Below are 23,046 nucleotides of genomic sequence, written 5' to 3'. Positions count from 1 at the left end.
TCCCTCATTCCATTCTAGGCACGGTTGTTGATAGTACAGTTCTCACGATGATATAGGTTTGGCCACCTCACTATAAAACAGCGAAAAAGCATATTAAGTATGTCAGGGGGTCGGTGCAATCGCGACGTAGAGGCAATCTTTGAGGAATATCAAACGTAGTGGGGGCAAATTTTATACACCAAAGCAAGAAAGCTACCAAAAGCAAACTCTCTTTGCCCCTAAGTTTCATGGTAAACTAGCAGAACGAGCAAGGGATAATCAGCAAAACAGATTTATTCAGTGCACACCTCCAATCGCAGCATGCAGATAGTACGACCATGCTCCGATGCTCGTAATCTTTAAGAAGTGAAATTTGGGTGTTAAAACTTTACATTTATTCCCCTCAGGAATTAAATGAACCGGATACACATATTGTGACATAGTATCCAACGATGGTCCGATAATACGACTGTTTTGAGAACGGGGAAAAATCGCCGTGTAAGTATCGGTACATTTACCTCCAAAATAACTTTAGCCCGATAAAAAGACGATACAACGATGAACATTTAAAGAAGAAAGTGACTTTAATAGCGAACAAGGCGACATCAACACTGGGAAGTAAAGTCCATGTCTCTTCATCGACATCATACATTTACCGTCTGAAAACCAGAAATTCGTTCAGTAGATCATTTCCTACCAAAACATACGTAAATGATAACGGCAGTGTCCCGACATAGAAAAGTAATAATAAAACCAATGGCATGTACTTACCCGTAAAAACATCGAAAAGCATATCTTACAATGTATTCCTATCACAAAAACTAGCAAGACACTGACAAACTCAAAAGATCTGTGCAAGTCGGGACTTTTTCACCTCAAAAATTAAAGGTTAGGTTATCGAAAAGTTCACCAAAAGACAATCAGACGTCAACAGTAAGCGGCTTAGTGCTCTTTGAATTTTTTTCGGTCACTACGCAAGTAAGCTTGCGTGCTTTAAAATATATTTTAAAACTCAAGGACTTGTCGTGTGACTTTTCAATTTAAAATGCCCAGAGGAAAATTACTCGTCCTCGATATAACTGTGGCAATTCGTTACTTTGATTATTATCATGAAGTCCCAAGGTTAATCTGTGATAAATTTGTTCAGCTTTTCAAAGTAGTTTTTAAGTTTTTTGTTTTTCAATATTATGTAATCTCTTTGATGAGCCATGTTCAAGCTGTTATATATGAAACCACACCGTATGCCCTGGAGGGACGGTGATGAAAAAAACCATGCGCCGGCCGGCCTCGGTCGCACTCGGTGTCAATATAAGTAGGTCGCTGTTAAAGTTCAGGGGTCACGGTATTGTGGACCTCTGGGAAAGCACGTATAGCCGTCCACAGAAACTGACCGCTCCATGGGTGCAGGTTACTTCGACCCTCGTCCTTTAAAACACATGTAAATCACAATCTTTTTGTGCAGGTATATTGTTTTCGTCGTCCTCAACACAAAATAAATTATTGTCATAAGCGTCAGGCTCTAGCAGCAAGAAGTTTCGAGGGTCGGAGACTCTCGCTCCATGTCCACGCTGATCACGCACAGACGCTGTCATGGTGCTAGCCCTGCGTACGATGCTACATGTGTTCCGCTACAGCTAATCGCCCTCTCACCACAGCCCTGCAAAGACCCGTACGTAGGGTCGGTGACTTCAAATCCATTTTGGGACTTGACGTAAAAAGCCAAATTTCTGCCGAAATTCAGCGTTCTTGGGCCCAAGTCGTATCCCTGCCTACCTCAGCTACTCGATCGCTTCCAAAAATGCCAGTCTTTTATTCACTTCTCGTAAATAACCGTCGATGTCGGCAACTCTCTCGCTAGCCCTGCATACGATGCTGTGTGTTAGCTGTAGCGGCCAACACACAGCATCGTACGCAGGGCTAGCGAGAGAGTTGCCGACATCGACGGTTATTTACGAGAAGTGAATAAAAGACTGGCATTTTTGGAAGCGATCGAGTAGCTGAGGTAGGCTGGGATACGACTTGGGCCCAAGAACGCTGAATTTCGGCAGTAATTTGGCTTTTTACGTCAAGTCCCAAAATGGATTTGAAGTCACCGACCCTACGTACGGGTCTTTGCAGGGCTGTGGTGAGCGGGGCGATTTTAGCTGTAGCGGAACACACAGCATCTTTCGCAGGGCTATCATGGTGCTAGACTTGGTTCAAGTCTGTGATTCATATGTTTTATAGTTGAGTAAAATTCACCGACTTGAACTAAGTCTATCATGGTGCCCGCACTTTGCCTATGAAAGTGTTAAATTTTTTATTTGAAGCAAGCATATTTTTCATAGAAATACCATCAACCCTCCCAAGCAAGTTGTATTATATATTTAATATTGTGAAAGGTGACAAGGTCTAAGTGAATCTTGTACCGGGGCTTTGTCGAGGTGACCATAACCATGACACCAGTATACTTTGGTAAAAAGACAGGGCAGTTTACTAGCCCTGCGTACGATGCTGTGTCATACATTCCAAAATTGGACGAGTACAAAACTGAACACTTTCGAGAGGACAACAAAGTATCAAAGTTGTAACATCAACAAATTGTTAACAACGCCGGGAACATACAGCTACAGCATCGTAGCCAGGGCTGTAGTTACCTGCTAGTGCAGGAGCAGCGGGCCTCGAGCACAAAACACGGGACCGTACATCGCTGCATAAAACTCATCAGTCACCATGTTTAAAAGTAAAGTTTATGTCTTGATCACTTCATTTATTACATTTTCTATTACTAGTAAAACATATGATGACTTTCTTATCGTCCTGGACATACTGTCGATGCAAATTGGAGGCCTCTAAGCTGTGTGATCAGCCTAATCGTCTACGTCTTCAATTGTTCAAGTCCGATAATTAATGCATCGTTAATTTAACACAAAAATTAGGTAAACAGCGACATCCAACCAAGAGGTGAGTTTGCTATTGGGCTTGCCAGCTCAATGCATACGGATAAAGTTTTTCATTTTGCCTGTGGTACGTACTGTGATCGCTGCACATTATGGAAGCTGGGTGAGGTTCAGTGGTTGGCCGGAATCTGTAAGTCTTGCGCGGAGATCATTGAGGTAAATGTACTAGGTAAGTTTTACCATGGACGTCTTTCTTACTGTCCATGGTTTTACCTTTATGTAGAGATCCCATTCAGCTTCCGCTTGGCATGGCTGTGTGCTGGCTATGCCAAACGGCTTGCGGGACAGCCGGTAACAGTAACTCAGTCCCTTCGAATCTTACTGTCAGATTCACAGATTTTTTTGCACATGAAAATTACAGGCGATCTTCAACAGGCCGTCCCGGGTTGCTAGAATCATATTGAAAAGACAATTACAAGGCAATAATCTCCACTTGCAAAGTTCAAACTAACACACATATACATATAAACTCCTATTCTCCGTGTATGCTTGACTGACAAACTCCAAATGCTGTGTTTTCGACAAGTGTAGAGGGGTTGATCATGATGATTGCAAAGTAGTACCAAGTAGTTGCAATGCATCGTACATTTAGTTTTGCTGATGAGGGCGCATTGCGCACGGGAATTATAAAAGTTGACTCGAAAATTACCCTAGGGGGAAATGCCCGGTAAAGGCGTGGTCGAGTAAAACATCCTCGCGCTCGTGTAAAGGCGCGCGCGCGCGTACACGGGTCGAGTACTCGAATTTGCCAAGCAAGACTGCCGCGAGTGAAGGTTAAGTTTCCCGATTCCGGTAGGGTATATGTATGTACCCTACCGGACACGGGAATAGGACCACTCACGCGTGATTCCCTCGATGTTTTAATCTGTGTTTTAAGCGTATTCGAAGTGATCGGGAGTTACATAACGCGCGTATTCAGAAACCTACACGATCACGCGGAACGTTAACATTGACCCCTACACGATATATGCGTGTGTTTTGAGGAACCCGGACATGTTATCAGTTCCGGTTTGGCGCCCCCATCGACCATAGTATGCGTATTTTAGCCATCACGGTTGGCACGGGTTGGAGCGGAGGCAATTGTTGTATGATAGGATATGGGTATTAGTATCGTCTATAGCCTTGTTTTGCACAACATTATCTTAGGAAGTCGATGCTGAAGTAGTTTAGTGAAAGATTTTCAGAGTGAGAGAATGTGATATCAGATTCCAATGGTCGTGTACGCCTAAAGGATGGAAATTAGAAACTGCAGCGTACACACTGTGCGATAATGACCATGTGTTTTTTTTTTCTTGAAATATCGTTACAAATTTTCGGCATTGATCGTTTCTTATATTGTTTTTAATTGAAGTCGGGCGTCTGCCGCTGGTAGCGGGCAAGCCTAACTACACTTTTGCCAAGCAGTGCAGTGTGCTAGTAGCGTAAATCAATGCTTTCGAATTCGCTATCTATGCGCTGCTAGAAGTGTCCAGAAAGCGCAATGTTTACTTGTGGGTTCAAGACATGTTTTAAGCTGTTCAATAAAAAACTGGTATAAATGTCAAAGTGAGCCCGTGTTCAATCCCGGAAAAGACTGTTCCTACCATGTTCTACGAACCTTGTTCAGTTTGAAGTCTAACCTAACTACGATACTGGATAAATGTAGACTTGGGAAATGTCCGGTAAAATCCGATATATATCGACAATTAATCTCCCTCTGTACGTCATCCAAAACCCGGACTTCCCGACTCAAAGTCTACTTTAGATGTGAGAAATTGGCGATACAATCCCGTACATATCCGCGACTTCACCCCTGTATGTCCGCTCGAAATTTAACTAAAATGGACTCTAGAAATCGCAGATATCGGATATCGTAGAACATAGAAACCAGAACCGACATTCAGATTCAAGTCTAACTTCGATATAGACTCGAGAATTGCCGATATTTGATGTTTATTTCGGCGATTCAACCTCATAGTATCTCTGCCATTTCAACTTCAAGTTTTTGTTTGATACTAGCATACAAAAGTAGAATAATGAAGTCATCGAAATATATCGGCTATTTCAGGTAGCGACTCAGGTTTATTGACATGTATTTTCAATCCACATTTTTCACATAGAAGAGGAGGTAACAAACCCGGCATGAGGTACTTTTTTATCGACTCGGTCACAAAAGTGTTTAAGTACAAATCTGCAATCGGCCTCGGTTATCTGTTTACAGCAATCAAAGGCTTGATATATACTGGGCAAACAACTGTGTCTCGGATTATACTGCCAAAAACGGAACTCGGAAAATCGCCGACCTCTGTAAACAACCGATGCGTCACACCTTATAGCCACGAAGTCCGGCTCACGCACAATTTTCTCCTAGTTCATTATACCAGTACTAAGTTGAAATATGTAGCCTCAATTTTGTGCATTTAGAACATTTTTGGGATTGAAGATCGTGTGAAAATAGTATAAATTATACACCGAACCGGCTATTGCTTGGTGCTCCGTTTTTAAAGTCTATGCTTGGTGCCAGCAGTTGGTGGTATTTACACAACAAACACAGCAGAGTAATTCACAGTTTAATCCATTTGACAAACGTTTAACTAGCATACATGTATTATCTGTATACTGTTGTCTTCACGGTTACAATCTAGTTACCAGAGTTCACGGTCAAGGTGAAATGTCAAAACTTGTGTAAAATTGGCTACCTAATCGAGATCTGTGTGCTGTTGTCGGGTCGGGCATTCTCTCTTTTTTGTTCTCAACTTGACCCAAGTCATTCACTTCCTGTCTCGCGATCGGCAATTCATGCATGTCTTTGTGAGAAGTGAATGTCACGATCATGTTAGCCCTGACATCTGTGCGAATTAAATGGACGTCAGTTGCTAGTTTTCCTACCTCAAGGCACAGTCCCTCTGTGCTCAAGGTGAGACGAACAAATGTAAGTCTTGACAACATAAGAATGTCAGTCGTAAAAATGTGTTTTCCTAGCTTTTGCACCGTGCTGCAGATTTGACACCCTTCCTTACGACGGGAAGATTGACTGGACTTATTTTTCAAAATTCATTTTATATGTGCTCTTGTTGTTGTGTGTCTTTCCGATTTTATTTTACTAATACCCTCACCGTATATAGTGTAGAACAGTGCAGGCTATCATCAAAGGCGTGTACGAAGATTATCAACCATAAGGTGGAGTCACGCTGCTCGACTTGCAATACCAGCGCACACATAACTATTTCGTCGATTTTTCCGCGTGTTTTTTAACCTAACTTTGGATGACTGAATTTATTGCCAACTCTTATTCATCGTAAGTTCAAATAATGCAGACCGGATCGTTCGTTGTCTGGTCAGTCATTGATGGGCCGTCGTCGTATACGCAGTGACCATGAAATTACGCAGAGCATAAGTACAAAATCGATTCTGATCTTTTCTGAGTATATGTTTACCGAGCATGAAATAAATTTCATACAGCGAAAATTGTAAGTTTTGGCACGTCCTGAAGTTCCTGTTTGCTTTACGGCTCGGGTTAAAGGTCGATTTGAGTCTGCGAGTGAGCTTAATTGACAAGTTCCAAGACAAGTTTTCACTGAAATCATTTATGAACTCTCGCAATCCACGTATGCTTTTACGTAATTTAATTCTTGTGGTATATTTAGAGAAATAGAAGGCAAGAAATTAAAACATTATTTCCATGTGGTTGTGAAAATTAAAAATCGGCGAACTTACTCTTCTGAATCTGCATTCCAAATTAATGTGTGAATGAACTCAAGCACCCTTGGAATTCCTTGATATAGATAGGTATTGCTGTGTATCATACGGTGTAGCTCAATGTTTGTGTAATCGTACCTGAGTAGACACAAAAAGGCTACTAACGGGATAGAAAGATGAAACTTCGAGTTTCAAAATATAAAAGAACACGATATTAACACTGAGCATGTAGCAAGAAAGATAAAATTAATTATCGCAACTATAGATGTTTCATCTTGATCGGACTAATTTAGGACTCGTGCATACAATCAGCACAACCAAGTAGGAACGAAAAGTAGCGTTTTAAGGTCAAATACTTATATTGTTGTTGAATAGCCACGTTTTCGTTAACTACTGTGCCCTCGACCAAATCTGACTCTTCACTACGTTCTTCATTGTTGTTGCAGTGTGAGCCAAGGTCGGATTGTTTTACATGTAAATCGAGTTGCGCACGTCTTTTTCTGGTTCGCTTTCGTGACTCTCGCTTGCGTTTGCGACGGTAATAGTAGCGCGAGCGCCGGCTTTCAGTTGGTGTGTCGGATGTGTTTGCCGTACTGTAGCCCTGCGTACAGGTCTGTGTGTTCCCGGCGTTATACGGCCTCCACCACAGGCCGTATAACGCCGGGAACACACAGACCTGTACGCAGGGCTGGCCGTACTGGCCAAGCTGGAGATCGCTCGATCAGCAGTGCGTTGAAGATTGCGCATGCGCACCATACCACGAAGAATACATAATCTCGGCAGAGATATCGTGGGCGGTAGGTAATCTGCGACCGATAAGACAAAAGGAAAATAATGGCACGCGGTGTAGCTGATAGTTTGCCATTTTAGTAATATTTCAGCTGTTACCCAGTACTGTATGACGCAATACTTTTCAACAAAAGGAAGGCCAAGTCAGGCGTTCTAAATTTGAAAACAAAGAGTCGCATCATTCAACTCTGTTCGTCAGCTCAAAACCTGACATTCTGACTTTTTGTATCAGACATCGATACAAGACGATAAGTCAATTCAGATTTGAATTGAACAGACGATATGTCACAGTGTACATTCACATTGCCATCACAAAGAATCATTAACAATTACGTATCGAAATCTACGACATGGTTTCAAAGACGGCTTGAACTTGATTTGGGATAAATTTGTATCTGTATGTTGCGATGAATTACAAGGAATCAATTCAGTCTTGAGCTATCGCCCTTTTCCCCAGTACCACAGTCTCACGCACTGGGATTGTGCATGTAAACACTATTTTCTTCCCCTTCGTTGCGTTTATTTGTCCCATCACGCAATCCTTTTGGGTAACCGACGGTATGTAAGGGTAGGTCGGACCGCTCACTGGGACTGATTCCTAGTTGTCCCAAACCTAAAATTTACAGCTGTCCCAGTTTTACACCTAACTGGGACCATGCTGGCACAACACATTATGTCAGCCCTTTGAATAAAAAGTAAGACTGTGACAGGCAGGTAACATATTTCGGATATTTTTACAATTCGCATTTATTTATAACACACATAAGAATAAACGTGACATCACCGATCGCAAGAAACGTGGTGTTGAAGAACAGTTTTTTTGCAAAAGACTCTGCAACCATTTGCCGGTAAGTATATAGTGTCTATACGAGCTAAAATAATTGAAGTCCGAGGGCCGTAGCTGGCTCTTTCTGTCATGTTCACTGTGCTGCACCGGCTCCAAACCGTGAACGCCTCATAAATAGTAATGTTCTAACACTAAAAAAATCTAACTAACTAAGACTTTAACTCTTTCAATTTGATCAGCGCTTGTAAAAAGATCGATAAACTTCTAGGACGTAAATCTACCGTTCGATGGTAACGTACTGTAGTCAATCAGTATCGGGAAACAAGTATTGTGTGGAAATGTAATGCCCGAAATGAAATGGTCTGGAGCTCGCCATTACCATTTTTTGTAAATATTTTTTAAATATTAAATGCCAATATGAAAAACTGCGTAGATAACGTCGAACGAAATAGCACCAATTCAAGCTAGTCGTATTGCCAATGTTAAACACGACGGACGCGGCGCAATTTTCCCGTCGGGTCAGCTGGCTAAAGTGAGTCGTTAAAAATGTTCACCGTAGCAATAGACCTCGTGTGATAATTACGAAAAAACAATAAGGTTCAGTTGTCTCTCTGGCAAGACGTATTTTGAACACCAAAATCATATTAGGACATCTTCCACTCATTATGACTAGTCGGCAGCTGGCAAGTTATCCGCAGAGACAGAATGGGAAATGGCCGGATTTCACATGGTAGCTATGGAAACCAACGCTGCTTTACTAGAACCATATGTAACATGCTATATTGCATACTGTCCCCCTTTGGCAGCGGTCTGACTCCACTGTCTCGGCAACAGACGATCCTTCAATATGAAATAGCTATAAATCACAAGACTCGTCATTCATTATTTGTAAATTTTTAGACATTAATCTCTTAATCATCACTCAATAACTCAACGTATCAAACAAGGGTCATGAACTAGGGTTCAAGGACGTTTACGTGGAGACATGCAACTCATGGTTCCGATCGGCATGTGACGATGCAGATATTTGCATAAAAAGACGTGATGGGTGTCGAACGTAATTACGTCTGGAAAATGCATCGAACATACTATTCAGTCTTGCCGCCGTTTCATCAAACACGTGGCACGGTGGCACGCACAATGCAATTATGTCGTGATATTCTTCACAGGAAAACGCAAGTCAACAAAATATATTATTGCATTGACCAGCTTTCCACATCTTTATCACCTCTATCTTCGTGTGTATGCTTGCTCTGACCATCCCGGAAATGCTGTTTACTCTGTATTAAAAATATAAAATGAGAATGTTAAAAATGCAGCATGCACTCTGGAAGTAGATCGGTGTGCCGGCTGCCTACCCAGTACTGATGGGCCAAGCCACTGAATACGTCATCGTGCGTGCAACGCAACGAACAATCTTCGAGGGGCGAGTCCACTGTAGGCGTGCCCACTGTGAAAATGAGTCGATGGTCATACCTTCAGAAGTCGTAGCAAATCAAACGATTTATTGTGGAAAGGGTAAAAAACACATCCGTAAATTATATTTAAGAAATTTATTGTTACTGTAACTTTCATGGCTGAAACCCAACTCAATACGATATGATTTAGAGAGTATACTCGATTTTGTTTTGTTTTTTTGAAAATTCGTAAAAAACTTCTAGGGTTGGCGGGTTTTCCATTGATCTGTCGGGTTAACGGAAACACACATCTGGCTTAAGTAGGTTTGTGACCCACATGAATTTCAATATCTGGGCAAACGGAATCGGGGGATTTGATTTACAGCTATGTTAACCCATTGAGGTAGCAAAGAGAGGGCGTAAGTTGTCATGATTAAATTTTTCAGCATTTTTAATTGAAAACACCAAACTTGTTGCCGTTATTATTGGCCATGACCCAAGTGCAGGTGAAATATTTCTTGGAAATGTATTTTCAACAGATAATCTTTCAGGTCACATTTTACCGGCGACAGACTTTGTGTCCTTTCTGGCGAGGAAAGTGAGGGTATCCGCTCACTTGTAAAAGGGCCATTTGACAATGACGTAATCGGGTTAGTTTGTCAACATTCTTACATAACACTAGACAAACACGTTGTCCGTCTTACTACAATTTGAACATCAGTATTCTAGTTTTCATTGAGAGGAAAGAAAAAAATGACACATCTAAAGCTGTACTCCATCGAAGCCAATTTAGTTTTGTTTTCTTCATGTATTTTGGAGCAAATTAGAAATTCTGCCACCCGATAAAAATAGGTTATTTATTGCACCATATAGACCGTACGTTGACTTTAATACCGCCGTTCCACTACAACAGTAATGATACTAAGCTTGGCTAACAGTAAACCCCGACCCCTGCCACATTCCAGAGATAAGCAATCAATAAAGCACTGAAAGGTATCAGTGGTTTGAAGTACACCTTCTAGTCAAGATTGCATGCACATTATCAGAGATTACGTTTCGTTTATATGCTGGCGTCTTTTTCACTTGTGTATCGGAACAGCATGCAGCAAACGACAGTTGCACATGCATGTAGTCATGTGGTATTTTTTATGTTCTACAGATGTTTTCCGCGAATGTTGACGAGCACCTCGTTAAGTATCATTGTAAATGTGCACCCATCTTTTATATCAGAAAATTTCGTAGAGTTTGCACCGATAGAATAAACGAAATAATATAAGCTTAGTCCCATTCCACTTTATCATACGCCTCAACAAGATTTATTTCAATCTCATAGACGATCGATTTAATTCGAGGGCAGATGGTTTTTTTCTTAAAAATTACAAGAATTTCACATTTTTTTCTGAGGAAAAATGGCAGGAATTTAATCTGGAACGCACAACTAAAAGTCACTCGTAAGACCGGATACGCATTCGCTACTGCGCGCCGTCAGACTTACGGGTAATTACGGTACTTGTCAACCTCTGTCTCAGCGTGTATAGTACAAAACATTCTCACTCCAGCGTAAACGTGGCGTCTTTAGATCTCTGTCACGTGATAACCAGACGACGTGTACGTGCACTGTACCGTAAGGATGGCAAAATGATATGGGTAGTCAAGAATTACATGTGATATTTTTTTTTAAATTTTCATTAATTTAGGCGAACAACCTCGTAAAATGTTAATGTACATAAGCAAACGTCTTTGTTATCAGCCTTACACACTCGCTACGATTTCCTGACATGAAATATAGTCTCATTCTTCTTTTTACCTAACGCCTCCGCAAAGATTTCACTGAAGTTCGCGGTTTCTGTACCAAAGAAAATCGGCCAAAGAAGTCAATTTCATGTACAAATTACGCAAAGTTCGAATGTTTCCGAGAATAACAGCAAACATCGGGAACGCACCTGAACAAAACATTGACACATTTAGCCACGTACGGATACACGTATGTAACTGCGCTGCCGTCGTACTAGACTTGGTTCAAGTCGGTGAATTTAAAAAAAATAAAATCATTTATAATAGTTTCTCTTGTGTCTCTCCTATTTCTTACAAACCTATCCGGACTTTGGCAGCTCACGCCAGGTTTTCGGCCCCAGCGATTGAATGCGTCACGTTTGAGTCTGCGCAGCAGTGAGTTAGTTTCTGCCGGGTGAAAATCCGCTGTAAGCGTTCAGTCCACTCATCGCGTTCACCCTACTCATCGCGTCCACTCACGAGCGCGTTTCACATGAAAGCAGAATACAAATCATTGCGTCCACTCCACTCAAACATTCACAAATCAAAGACTTGAACCAAGTCTACCGTCGTACGCCTAAATGCGTGTAACTAAACCTCTCTACACGTACCGTACGACAATTACTTAGTGTAAACATTATGTAACTGGATCAACGACCTAAAATCCTTTGTTTCTATTCCAGTGCATTTTACTATTAGTTGGCGTCATTCGAGTAGTCAAACACAGCTTGGCTATAAACGTTTCATCTAAAGATTGCCACGTTCTCGGCCAGTTTTGTTATCTATAGCGGTGGTGGGGAGGTTATATATAGAATGCGAGTCGAGTGTAAAAGCTTTGCCTCCAATGTTTCATTTAGGTTACGCCTACGTTCCATTGAGGTTTAGTCCAGTAACTAGTCTCAGTTTCGAACTTAAAACTGATGGCAAGGGTTATTACCACAGGATGTCCAACAATAAACATAAATTCCACTGACCGAACACATACATTGAAGTCATGTTTAATTGATTTGCATCTCCACTGTATCAGCCTCAATATTCAAAACTGTTAAAAGTGTTGTAGAGTTGTAGTGTTGTCGCTGATATCCATAAACAATATTACGGAAGTCAGAATATGTAGAGCTTTGTTCAGTCTCAAATCAATGACTCATAATACTTACCGTCAGGAGGAAGATGTGCCCGCTGCCCTCACGGTAAGAGAATGACGTTGATCGAAAATTTGCCCACTGGAGTTGATCGTAAACTGGTCAACGATATCCAATGCAGAGTCTCACAGTCGTCTGTGCTCTGTCGACGGTCGTGTTCATTAAATGAACGGTTTTACGCCAATCAGAATTAGAACTTTAATAGAAAGATGCCGCTGATTGATATTCATTTTGCGCTGCGGCACTGCCAACATTGTGCTTCTACCGACTGACACCATTCTTGAGTAAATCTACCAGTACCTATCTAATAATAATCTATGTACAGGATATAACAAACTGTTATAAAGCGCCAAACATCCTAAGTCAAGTTCGGCATCCGCTGCGCATTCAAGAAACACCATCGGGGTTAATATTACCAAAGAATTAATGTTTCAGTTGATGATTAAAGAAATATTAGATCATTAGGAGGCTAGGTGTTTGAACAATAACTTGACCCATACTACTTTTTAATTGGCGTTTTCGATAAATTTGAGAAGCTCTGGGCGATCAAGTAAATATGAAGTCATCATTCCAGTGCACGCAAAATAACAATGGATCGCACTTGATGATGACACATGCGTCCATTTTACTTCGGAATAAAATGATCAGTACTTGAATTTGGCTGCAATGATTGTGCTTGGTTGCTCACTGTTTTCAAGCAGTGTAAGCTTACCACAATTTTACAACGACAGCTACTGTATACCTACTTTTTGCAAGGCCTCTGAACAATTGCCCAAAAATCTCCTAGAAATGCATTGCCTCGCCGGTTTGACATTTCCCGACAATGTCATACAGATGATAAACTCGGTAAACTGCTCTAAAATAGCTGTTGCAGAGAACTGTTTCAATAGCCTATATCAATGGCAACCACCATGAACTGTTGTGACATCAGTCATCACTATTGAAGACGTAATACTGTATCATACTGTGTATGGGGATAATACAGCGCAACGTGTAATTTACGGTATGTTTCGCGTGTATGATTACAAGGAAACAAATGGGCGTATTCATGAAATCGGTGGCGAAACAGTTGAAATTAGATTGAAACGATGGTCGATAAAATAGACCGCTTGCCATCCATCTATGACCGACATCGACGCTTAATTTTGGAGGATCTGTACCGATACTAACATCATGTATATCGGGGTAGCTCTCGGGACCCCATTTTCGTAAGGCTTGTCAACGACCATGAACTTTTGTGACCTCATTCATTGCGCTTGAAGGCGTAATACTGTACTGGATGTTCGTGTGGAAATTTAGGGCAACAAAATCGATAAATCGGTGAAAAAACGCACTTGAATTTGAGTGAAATACTAAGGTTGTTAAAATCGACGGTTTGTCATTTACCGGTACACCTTCGACCGACATCGAAAACAAATTACTCGAGGGTCTACCGGTATATCGGTACTATACCATCGTGTATTTTGGGATAGCTCACAGGACCTCATTTTCACGGTGAGCCTTGTAAGCGATCATGTATCGGAAATCGTTCACATTTCTCACACGTCTGCGACTTTTTTCGACAATGTCATACAGATGATAAACTCGGTAAACTGCTCTATGATAGCTCTTGGAGTGAAATGTTTCGTTAGCCTATATCTATAGCAACCACCTGGAACTTTTGTGACCTTTAATAGTCTTTCCGCGCGTAGAATAATACGGTACCGGAATTTGACGTTCCATAATTTACGGTATATCTGCGTTTAGAATTACATGGAAACAAATCTATTGGGCGAATTTATAAAAACAGTACAGAAAAACACTTGAAATGTGGGCGAAATAGGACAGTTATGTATTGAATTTGACATCTTGGACCGACATCAACACCAAATTACTCGAGAATCTGTACCGGTACGAACATCGTGTAATTTGGGGGAGCTCACGGGACCTGTCATTTTAGTGAGGCTTGTCAACGATTACGTATCAGAAATCGTTCACATTTCTCGTATTTCAAACAGTCATACGGATGAAAACACAGTAAATTGCTCTACTCTGTGATAGGTCTTGGAGAGAATTGTTTCATTAGCCTCTTCCCATGATAACGACTATGAAATTGTTGTGACACAGTCAATGCGCTTGAAGGTGAAATACTGTACTGGGATAAAAAGGGCGCAACGTGTAATCTGTATGTTTGCGTGTAGAAAGACATGGAAATTCGGTGCCTCCTTGTGTGGAGGGACAGTGACGGAAACAAATGGGCGTATTTATAAAAACGGCGACGAATTTGCAGTTGAAATGAGTGTGAAAAAATGGTTGATAAAATTGACCGCATGCCATTCATCTTTGACCGACATCGACGCTTAATTAAGCGAGGGTCTCTACCGATAGGAACATCGTGTATTTTGGGGCAGCTCTCGGGACCCCATTTTTCTGAGGCTTCTCAACGATCATGTACCGGAAATCGTTCAGATTTTTCGCACGTATTTCTCGCATTTCCAACAATGTTATACAGGTGATAAACACAGTAAACTACTCTACTGGTACTCTATGATAGGTCTTGGAGAGAACTGTTTCACTAGCCTCTTCCCATGGTAACGACCATGAATTGTTTTGACACAGTCAATATGCTAGAAGGTGAAATACTGTACTGGGATTAAGGTTCCAAGACAAGAAATTGACCATTTTAAACTAACAATTCTCTAGTGTTTAATAAGCTCAGAACCCCTGTAAATTGTATATTTTCGGAAAGCCTAGATATAGGGGAACATTTTGGTTACCATAGTGTCACCATTGTTTACATAACTATCACGTGACAGGTAATTTGCATAACCTTTCAAAAATCGGTTTTCCCTATGTTTTGTTTTAATGCTTTGAGATATGTGGCTGAAATTCATGTGAGTGCAAGCTATCCTACAGGTCTTCAAAAGTGTGTCTCAGAATTTTTTTAAACCTTCTTAAACAGTTTTTATGCCAGAAAAACTTCAAGAGCAGTGAATTTTACCATAGTTGATTTCTTTAAAATTATGCTTCAAAAAACTAAACAAGATATAAAAAATCTGAGACACACTTTGAAAGAGCATTGTGACAGCTTGCATTCCAGAAAGTTTGAGTCAGATATTTTGAAGTATTGAGACAAAACATAGGGAAAACCGACTTTTGAAAGGTTATGCAAATTATCTTGTCACGTGATAGCTATGTAAACAATGGTGACACTGTGGTTACCAAAATGTTCCCATATATGTAGGCTTTCAGAAAATGTATACTTTACAGGGGTTCTGAGTTTATTAACTGTTAGAGAATTGTTAGATTAAAAAGGTCACATTTCTTGTCTTGGAACCTTAAAAGGGCGCAACGTGTAATTTACGGTATGTTTGCATGACAGTAGAAATACACGGCAATAACTTCGCAAATTATAAACACGGTGACAAAACAGTTGAAAGTTGAGTGAAACGATGGTTTATAAAATTAACCACCTGCCACTTGCATCTTGACACAACATCGACGCTTAATTAATCGAGGGTCTGTGGTACGCCGGAACATCGGGTAACTCACGGGACCTCATTGTCATGAGGCTTATCAACGATCATGTATCGGATATTGTTCACATTTCTCGCATTTCCGACAATGTCATACGGATGATAAACTCGGTAAAGTGCTGTGTAATAGCTCTTGAAGAGAAACGTTTCGTTAGCCTATATCCATGGCAACCACATTGAACTTTTATGACTCCGCTTGTAGAACTATCGATGACACTTTGGGACGCTCCATAATTTACGGTAGACTGCCTTTAGAAACACACGGAAACGAATCCATTGGGCGAATTTATAAATCGGTGAAGATAAACACTTGAAATATGAGTGAAATACGATAGTTGTCACTCGCATCTTGGACCTACGAAGAACACCAAATTACTCGAGAATCTGTACCGGTCCGGGCCGAACACGTGTATTTTGGGGTAACTCACGGGACCTCATTTTCATGTGGCTTGTCAACGATCATGTATCGGAAATCGTTCAGATTTCTCGCATTTCCGACAATGTCATACAGATGAGAACTCCGTAAACTGGTCTCAGTTGGAGACAACTGTTTTGTTAGCCTATTACCATGGTAACGACCATGAATTGTTGTAACATCAGTCATCACCCTTCAAGACGTATCATAGCAGAAGTGTACCTGTACTTTCAACACTACTTTTCTTTGCAGTACATGTAGAAACTGTATTCACCCGGATATATATTGAAATCGTGAGTGGATTTATCAAATTCAATGAAAAAACATAACTGTAGCCAATTCAATCTTAGACAGACATTAACGCCAAAGTACTCGATGGTGAATCGATGAAACGTGTATTTGCGGAAAGTTCTCGGGACCTTTTTGTAAGATCTCTGAACTACCGGTATGTATCGGAAATCGTTCTGATTTCTCGTACCTCTGTGACTTTTTTCGACAATGTCATACTGATGATTAACTTGCTAAACTGCTCTAGCTGTTGAAGAGATTGTTTCATTACTCTATTCCCATAGCAACGACCATGAACTTTTACTACCTTTAATAGTCTTTATGCTTGTAGAGATACCGACTCAATACTGTACCGGAATTCGACGCTACATTTTAATTTACGGTATGTCTGTGTGTAGAAATACGCTGAAAGAAATGGGTGGATTTACCAAATCGGTGACAAAATACCCTCAAAATTGTACGGAAATGATTGTTGATAATATTGACTAGCTCACTGTTAAAATCTCTGACCGACATCGACGCTCATTAACCCGAGGTCAGTCCGTGCAACGTGTATTTTACGGGCCGATTCTGGGACCACGGTTTTTTTGTAAGGCCTCTGAACGACCATGTCTCTGAAATCTTTATCACTTTTTGCACCTCTGAGACTTTTGCTAATGAAGTCATTGAGCTGATAGACTCACTAAACTGCTTAATGCTAGTTGCTAAAAAACAAAAGTTCTTTGGTAACGACCATGAACTTCGTGACGTCAGTTACTGTTCGTGAAAATGCAATACACATAAACAGGTATACCGGTACATCAGTAAAACATCGACTTATCTAACTGTGTGCCGACTGTCAAACCAACAGAGTTGCTTCTGTATTTCAGTCTCTTAACATCAATTTAAAAAGGATTTAAGAAGGGAATTTGGCGTCCTTGTGGGCCTACCGTACCGTGAATGCCGGTTGTATTTTTCAAATGCTTTGGGACGATTCCGTTTTGCCCGTTCTCATCGTCCGGTCTGTACGCCTTGTTATACCCCGGTAGGTCGGCGTAACAGTCTCCCAAAATGGCCCCTGCCCGAAGAGACACCTTTGGCTAGCGAAGTTTGTCCGTCCTGACTCTTGACTTTGCATAACAGAATGTTTTATGCATTGTCTACAAACCTTCTTTTCACTATCGGTTGAGTTCAATATATGTAGAATATATTGTAATCCGTGTTTCACGGAGATGTTCTACGGAGGCAAACTTCCACCATGCTGCACGTTCAACAGTTCATGACAATTCTTTGTAAATTTGATCCAGTTTTAATGTACCGTACATTCATGTTCATTTTGCGGAGCAGACTTTTCACCAAAACAAATTTATATCGTAACTATACGTAGCATATACTTACACAGAAAAACACAAAGCAACTTTCTGTATTCTAATACCAGCCTGCTACCATTGCTTTATCGAAAATAAATATGACGAACGTTACTTTCACAAATATGAATACGCATTCCTTCAAGGCTACATTTGATTTCGGACCGGAGACAATATTCATGCTCTCCACAGTATATCTACCAACCATTTGAACCAATAATTTGAAATCAAACCTACCTTTATCTGCAATAAATATATGCTTTTATTGAGATAAATCACGGCATCTTATGTACTTGCCACACGGGCGATTTTTAATATGGAGTACCGTGATTAGGTGTTGTTGCATTTTTCGATACATTGCGCATTCACGGAGTTTGACTATGTCACGCCTGTAAAAAATAGGCTGATGAAAATCCTAACGCGACCTTTATAGTACAAAGAGTTTGCAACATTGTGCATGCCGGTAGTGTGTTTAAGGATCGCGGAATACTTCTCATTGTCACTGAGCTTAGATGTTACCATAGAGTCTGCTGTCCAAAAATCAATGGGAAACACGATGGTTTCTGTTCTTAATGGTGGAAATCACAACGTTTATGTAATTACATAGAGGTAAATCAATCAACTGCAGCTTCGCCGCAACTGTTATCTACATGCATTTTTACCGACCGATTCTTTAGCATGGCTGAACTCGTGAGGGCGCAATACTCAATCCAAATCACGATTCGAAGCGGACTTTGACCCTCGTGTACAAGTACACGTACGAACGTGAATCAACAAAACACACTAGGGATACAGAACGTGTACATGCGCGTACACGTTACCGTTGTCCTAAAAATACACTCGTGATTCCCACGCGTAGTGGTCCCATTTCCCGTGTCCGGTAGGGTATATATGAGCGTACATACAGTATGTCCGTCAACATCAAAAACATGTGAACTGCTGCACGTTTCAGCTTGGTACTTGGTGTGTGGATGCATCCTTGGCTATAGATGGGATTTTGTTCAAATAAAGTTTACTTGCCAAAATTATGCAAATGAGCTTCCAAAATGTGAAAATGGTCAAAAATTAATAACTCAAGAACCACTGTTTTGATTGCTTTGAAAATTAGTGGGCAAGTAACTTAGGTGGACCTTATACACTTACATATGGATATTGTGAAGATATCTTGAATTTTGTATTTTTGCTGAATTGCATGAGACATTTGTGAAATTTGACCTTGCCATCTACTTTCCATAATTCATTTTATTTTTATTTTTATCTTTCAGAGCAAGAATCCCCTCGGTGGTGAACAGACACAGCACTCTGGTTGTTTGTTCTGCGATCCTCTCTTTACTCCACTTATAGATACGAAGTACGCCAAAAGCTATGTTCCACAGAGGTCAAGTAGGGGAAAGGGCAGAGGTCGTGGAAGAGGTCGTGGTCGGGGTCGAGGCAGAGGGAGAGGTCCTTCTAGATAATCACCGTTACCATGAAAATTTCAATGTTGGCAGATGTGCTTTCTTAAACCATACAGAGCACTGAAGACTTATTTATTGATTGCAACATATGTTAGATTTAGATTTTATACAAAAGCAGTTTGGTTTCTTACATGTAAACTGCACACTAGTTCTGAACAGAAAATACCGGTATACATTAGATGAATGCTGAAAGGATGAACACTGCTGAAAAGACTGTGTTTAGCTTAATTATCGGAATGCAAAATTTCCTCATCCACATTGAATAGTTAGGCATAACTTTCATCTTCAGCAAGGTTTTGCTGTAACTGTAAAACAATGGACAGGTGAATTCTTGAAATGTAGAGATTTCACCAGTCATTATCAAGGACATGTTTTTTCTGCACTGAGGTTTTGTTTTTAGCTCCCATATATGCATATGTATATATGCTAATGGGAGGTATTCTTATAAGGTGGCAAAATGGCGTCTGTGTGTATGTATGTATGTACGATATGTATGTATGAATGTATGTATGTATGGATGTATGTTTGTTTGTCTGTTAGTCCGTCCAGATCAAAAACTCCTAAACCGCAACAGCTGCTGTCTTAGTATTTGGTGTACAGGTGCACTTGGGGGTAGAGATGTGAATTTGTTCAAATGAACATGTCAGTGCCAAAAATATGCAAATGAGGTGAAAAAAGCAAAATCCTGCAAATGGCTAAACTCAGTACGCACTAGTCAGATTGGGTTGAAACTTAGTATGTAGATTCCCTTAGCTATTCTAAATTATGTGTGCATAAATTTGGGCAATTTTCCCAATTTTTGGTCAAAAATTTTCTTATCCAAAAACTACTGATCTGATAGATTTGATATTTGGTATACAGGTATCTAAAATTTATCTCAATATAATGTATTGAAGTTTAGTTGAAACTGACAATTTTTATATTTTTTGGGCAATTTTTGCCTTTTTTGGTCAAATTTTTTTTCTCCTAAAACTACTTATCTGATAGCTTTGATATTTAGTTCACAGGTTTCTAGGGAGTATATTAATAAGATATACTGAAATTAGGATGAAATCTGCAATTTTGTATTGGGGGGGGCAATTATTCTCATTTTGGGTAAAAAAATTGGTTTCTCATAATTTACCAGTCTGATTGCTTTGATATTATTAAACAGGCTCTTAGGGTTTATGTTAGTTAATATAATATATTGCAATTAGGTTGAAATCTGAAATTTGAATTTTTGGGTAACTTTTATGTCAATTTTACAGGGATATCTTTCATTTTGTATTTTTAAGATTTTTTGGGGTAATTTTATACCTACTGGAACTAAGAGTATATAATGTGGTGATTTAGTATGCATTTGATATGGTAAACTGTATTTGGTATTGAAATGCTTTAAAAAATATCATTTAAGAAAACATAGCTGAGGTGATTTTAGCAGGTTTAGTTTCCAACAAATATGTTCAAAAATTTTTTTCAATGTTTAAGAGTATCAAGGTTGTAAATAGTTGACACACTTCCCGCCATCTGGTCATTGTATATCTCATGCAAAGATGGTCAATACAAAGGGGTGGACCATTTGATATCCTGGGGGAGGGGGTCCTGGCAGATTTTGAAAAAAATTCCAAACAAATGTCAATAAAAAAATCAGCCAGAGAAGGTTTGACAAAAAGAAAAGGTGGGAGAGTGGGAAAAAAGAATGTACAATTGATTGGATGAAAAAGATAATGTACGGTACCTCATCAATCTTCCAGACACCCCCTTTATCAAATGGTCCACCCCTGATGTATTTTTGTGCGCAATTAACCATGCAGTGTATTTTAGTTTAAGATGTCAAGTTAGGTAAGGATTTGAAAGGAATAGTCAAGTTCACCACGGTTAAATTTCTTAACTCTATCTCTTGTGTCATCATCCTTGCGTAAGGTTAAGTTTGTAAATTGTTCCAGATGTGGATGCACCAGTTGTTCTGGAAGAAAACAAGGTTTACTTTTCCCTGTAGGGTTTCTGAGTTAATGATCGTATGTTGAAATCTCTCCATGTATCTGGTGTATGGGCAAATGTAAACATTGGTTGCATGTTATGTATTTCAATCTATGTCAAATATTATAACGAAAAATCAAGAACAGGTTGCTGTGTGCTTGTAAAAGATAACATATTTGTCTGATGTCAATAAATAAACTGCCTTGCTGATTGATTGTCTTAAAAATGATCACAGAAGTAGAAAAGGGAAAGAAACTAATCAAATTGCTGTAACATATTCACCCTTAGTGCCTGTAGGCCTATATTTAACTATTTCATCATTACATTCAGCTGTTTGTTATATCTTTATCACTGTCCATGGGCCAAGGCACACTTGAGGGCCAATGTCATCACTCTGTGCCAGTCTGTATATATGTCAGTCTGTCTGTATGAATGTCCATGTTTCATACAATTGTTGGCTTGTTTTGATAACTGCATATGGGAGCGAACAGTGACATTGCCACTATAACTTATGTGACTTTTTTCATGCAATTTGCATTAAAGGTCTGAATTCCTTATGAAGTTCTTCTGTTTCTTTCCTATCTGTTCAATTCCTTCACAATTTGTTCAATTTGTTACAAGTGTACAGCTTTGCAGAAGCACTAATCACAGCCAGCAGTCTTCTAGGGCTTTCAAGAGAGATTGGGTAAATGATAGTTAGCAGAGTTTTAAGACAAATGTTTGATTTCCTACAAAAATATTCCAAATAAGGAATGTTCATAATAGAGTGCATTCTCCTTGCAAAGGATCATTTCTTGTCCCAATGTTTTCTGTGTGTAAATGATATTGTGTAGGTATATTTGATTACTCAAGAATGAATGGTCTCAACTATCCTCCAAATTGCAAACTTCCTGTCTTAGGGGGCCTTTCATAAAACAAATAAATAAGTATATCATAGACTTGGTATTTAATTTAACATGGAAGTTTACTCTCAGTCGCTCTTAAGTTAGTAGAGGGCATGGGAAAAGACAAGCACCTCTATTCAGTTCATAGTTTAAGTAGAAGTGGAGCTACCCTAGCTCATGCTGCTTGAGTTCCCACAGATCTAATCAAGTTGCATGGCGATTGGCGTTCAAACTCTTTTTAGCGGTATATCAAGATATTTTTGGCCACATGTTTGTAGAGTCACAGCGCTTGGTTAACTCGGCCAGTCAGCAATAATTTACTTACTTCACTTAGCAATATACCGGTATTTTACTATAACCGAAACGGGATTCGAACACCCACACACTCACGGCAACATCGCCTAGCTGCTAGCTAGGCCTCACACAAAACCAGTTGGCTGCCGTTTCCAACCCAAAAGAGTTGGTCACAGCAACCGACTTAGATGTTACAATCCTGTGCGCGACCGAGCAACACAGTGTGCATGGAGCAGACGACACACAGACACAGTACAAACACACATATAGTAATCGGAAAAGCACGAAGCTTTTTACTGAGCTATCAGACAGACTCGGGACAAGTAAATATCCACCAGCAGAAACTGTCCACTCAGGTTAAAGAAATATATTTTTACTATAACCCAAACGGGATTCGAACCCCC

The 23,046-nt window shown here is 40.0% G+C and overlaps 1 protein-coding gene across 1 annotated transcript in view; it reads left to right on the top strand.

Moving 5' to 3' along the window:
* LOC139141820 (DNA topoisomerase 3-beta-1-like) overlaps nt 1–22,251 on the top strand; it is a 95,466-nt gene extending 73,215 nt beyond the window's left edge. Inside the window, exon 17 of the mRNA XM_070711499.1 lies at nt 19,314–22,251. The gene's annotated coding sequence lies outside the window, so the exon portion shown is untranslated. The remainder of the gene's footprint in view (nt 1–19,313) is intronic.
* The last annotated feature ends 795 nt before the right edge of the window (nt 22,252–23,046 follow it).

This window comes from Ptychodera flava, chromosome 1, assembly GCF_041260155.1.
Source record: "Ptychodera flava strain L36383 chromosome 1, AS_Pfla_20210202, whole genome shotgun sequence".
NCBI lineage: Eukaryota > Metazoa > Hemichordata > Enteropneusta > Ptychoderidae > Ptychodera > Ptychodera flava.
This window is presented reverse-complemented; position numbering and strand designations above follow the sequence as displayed.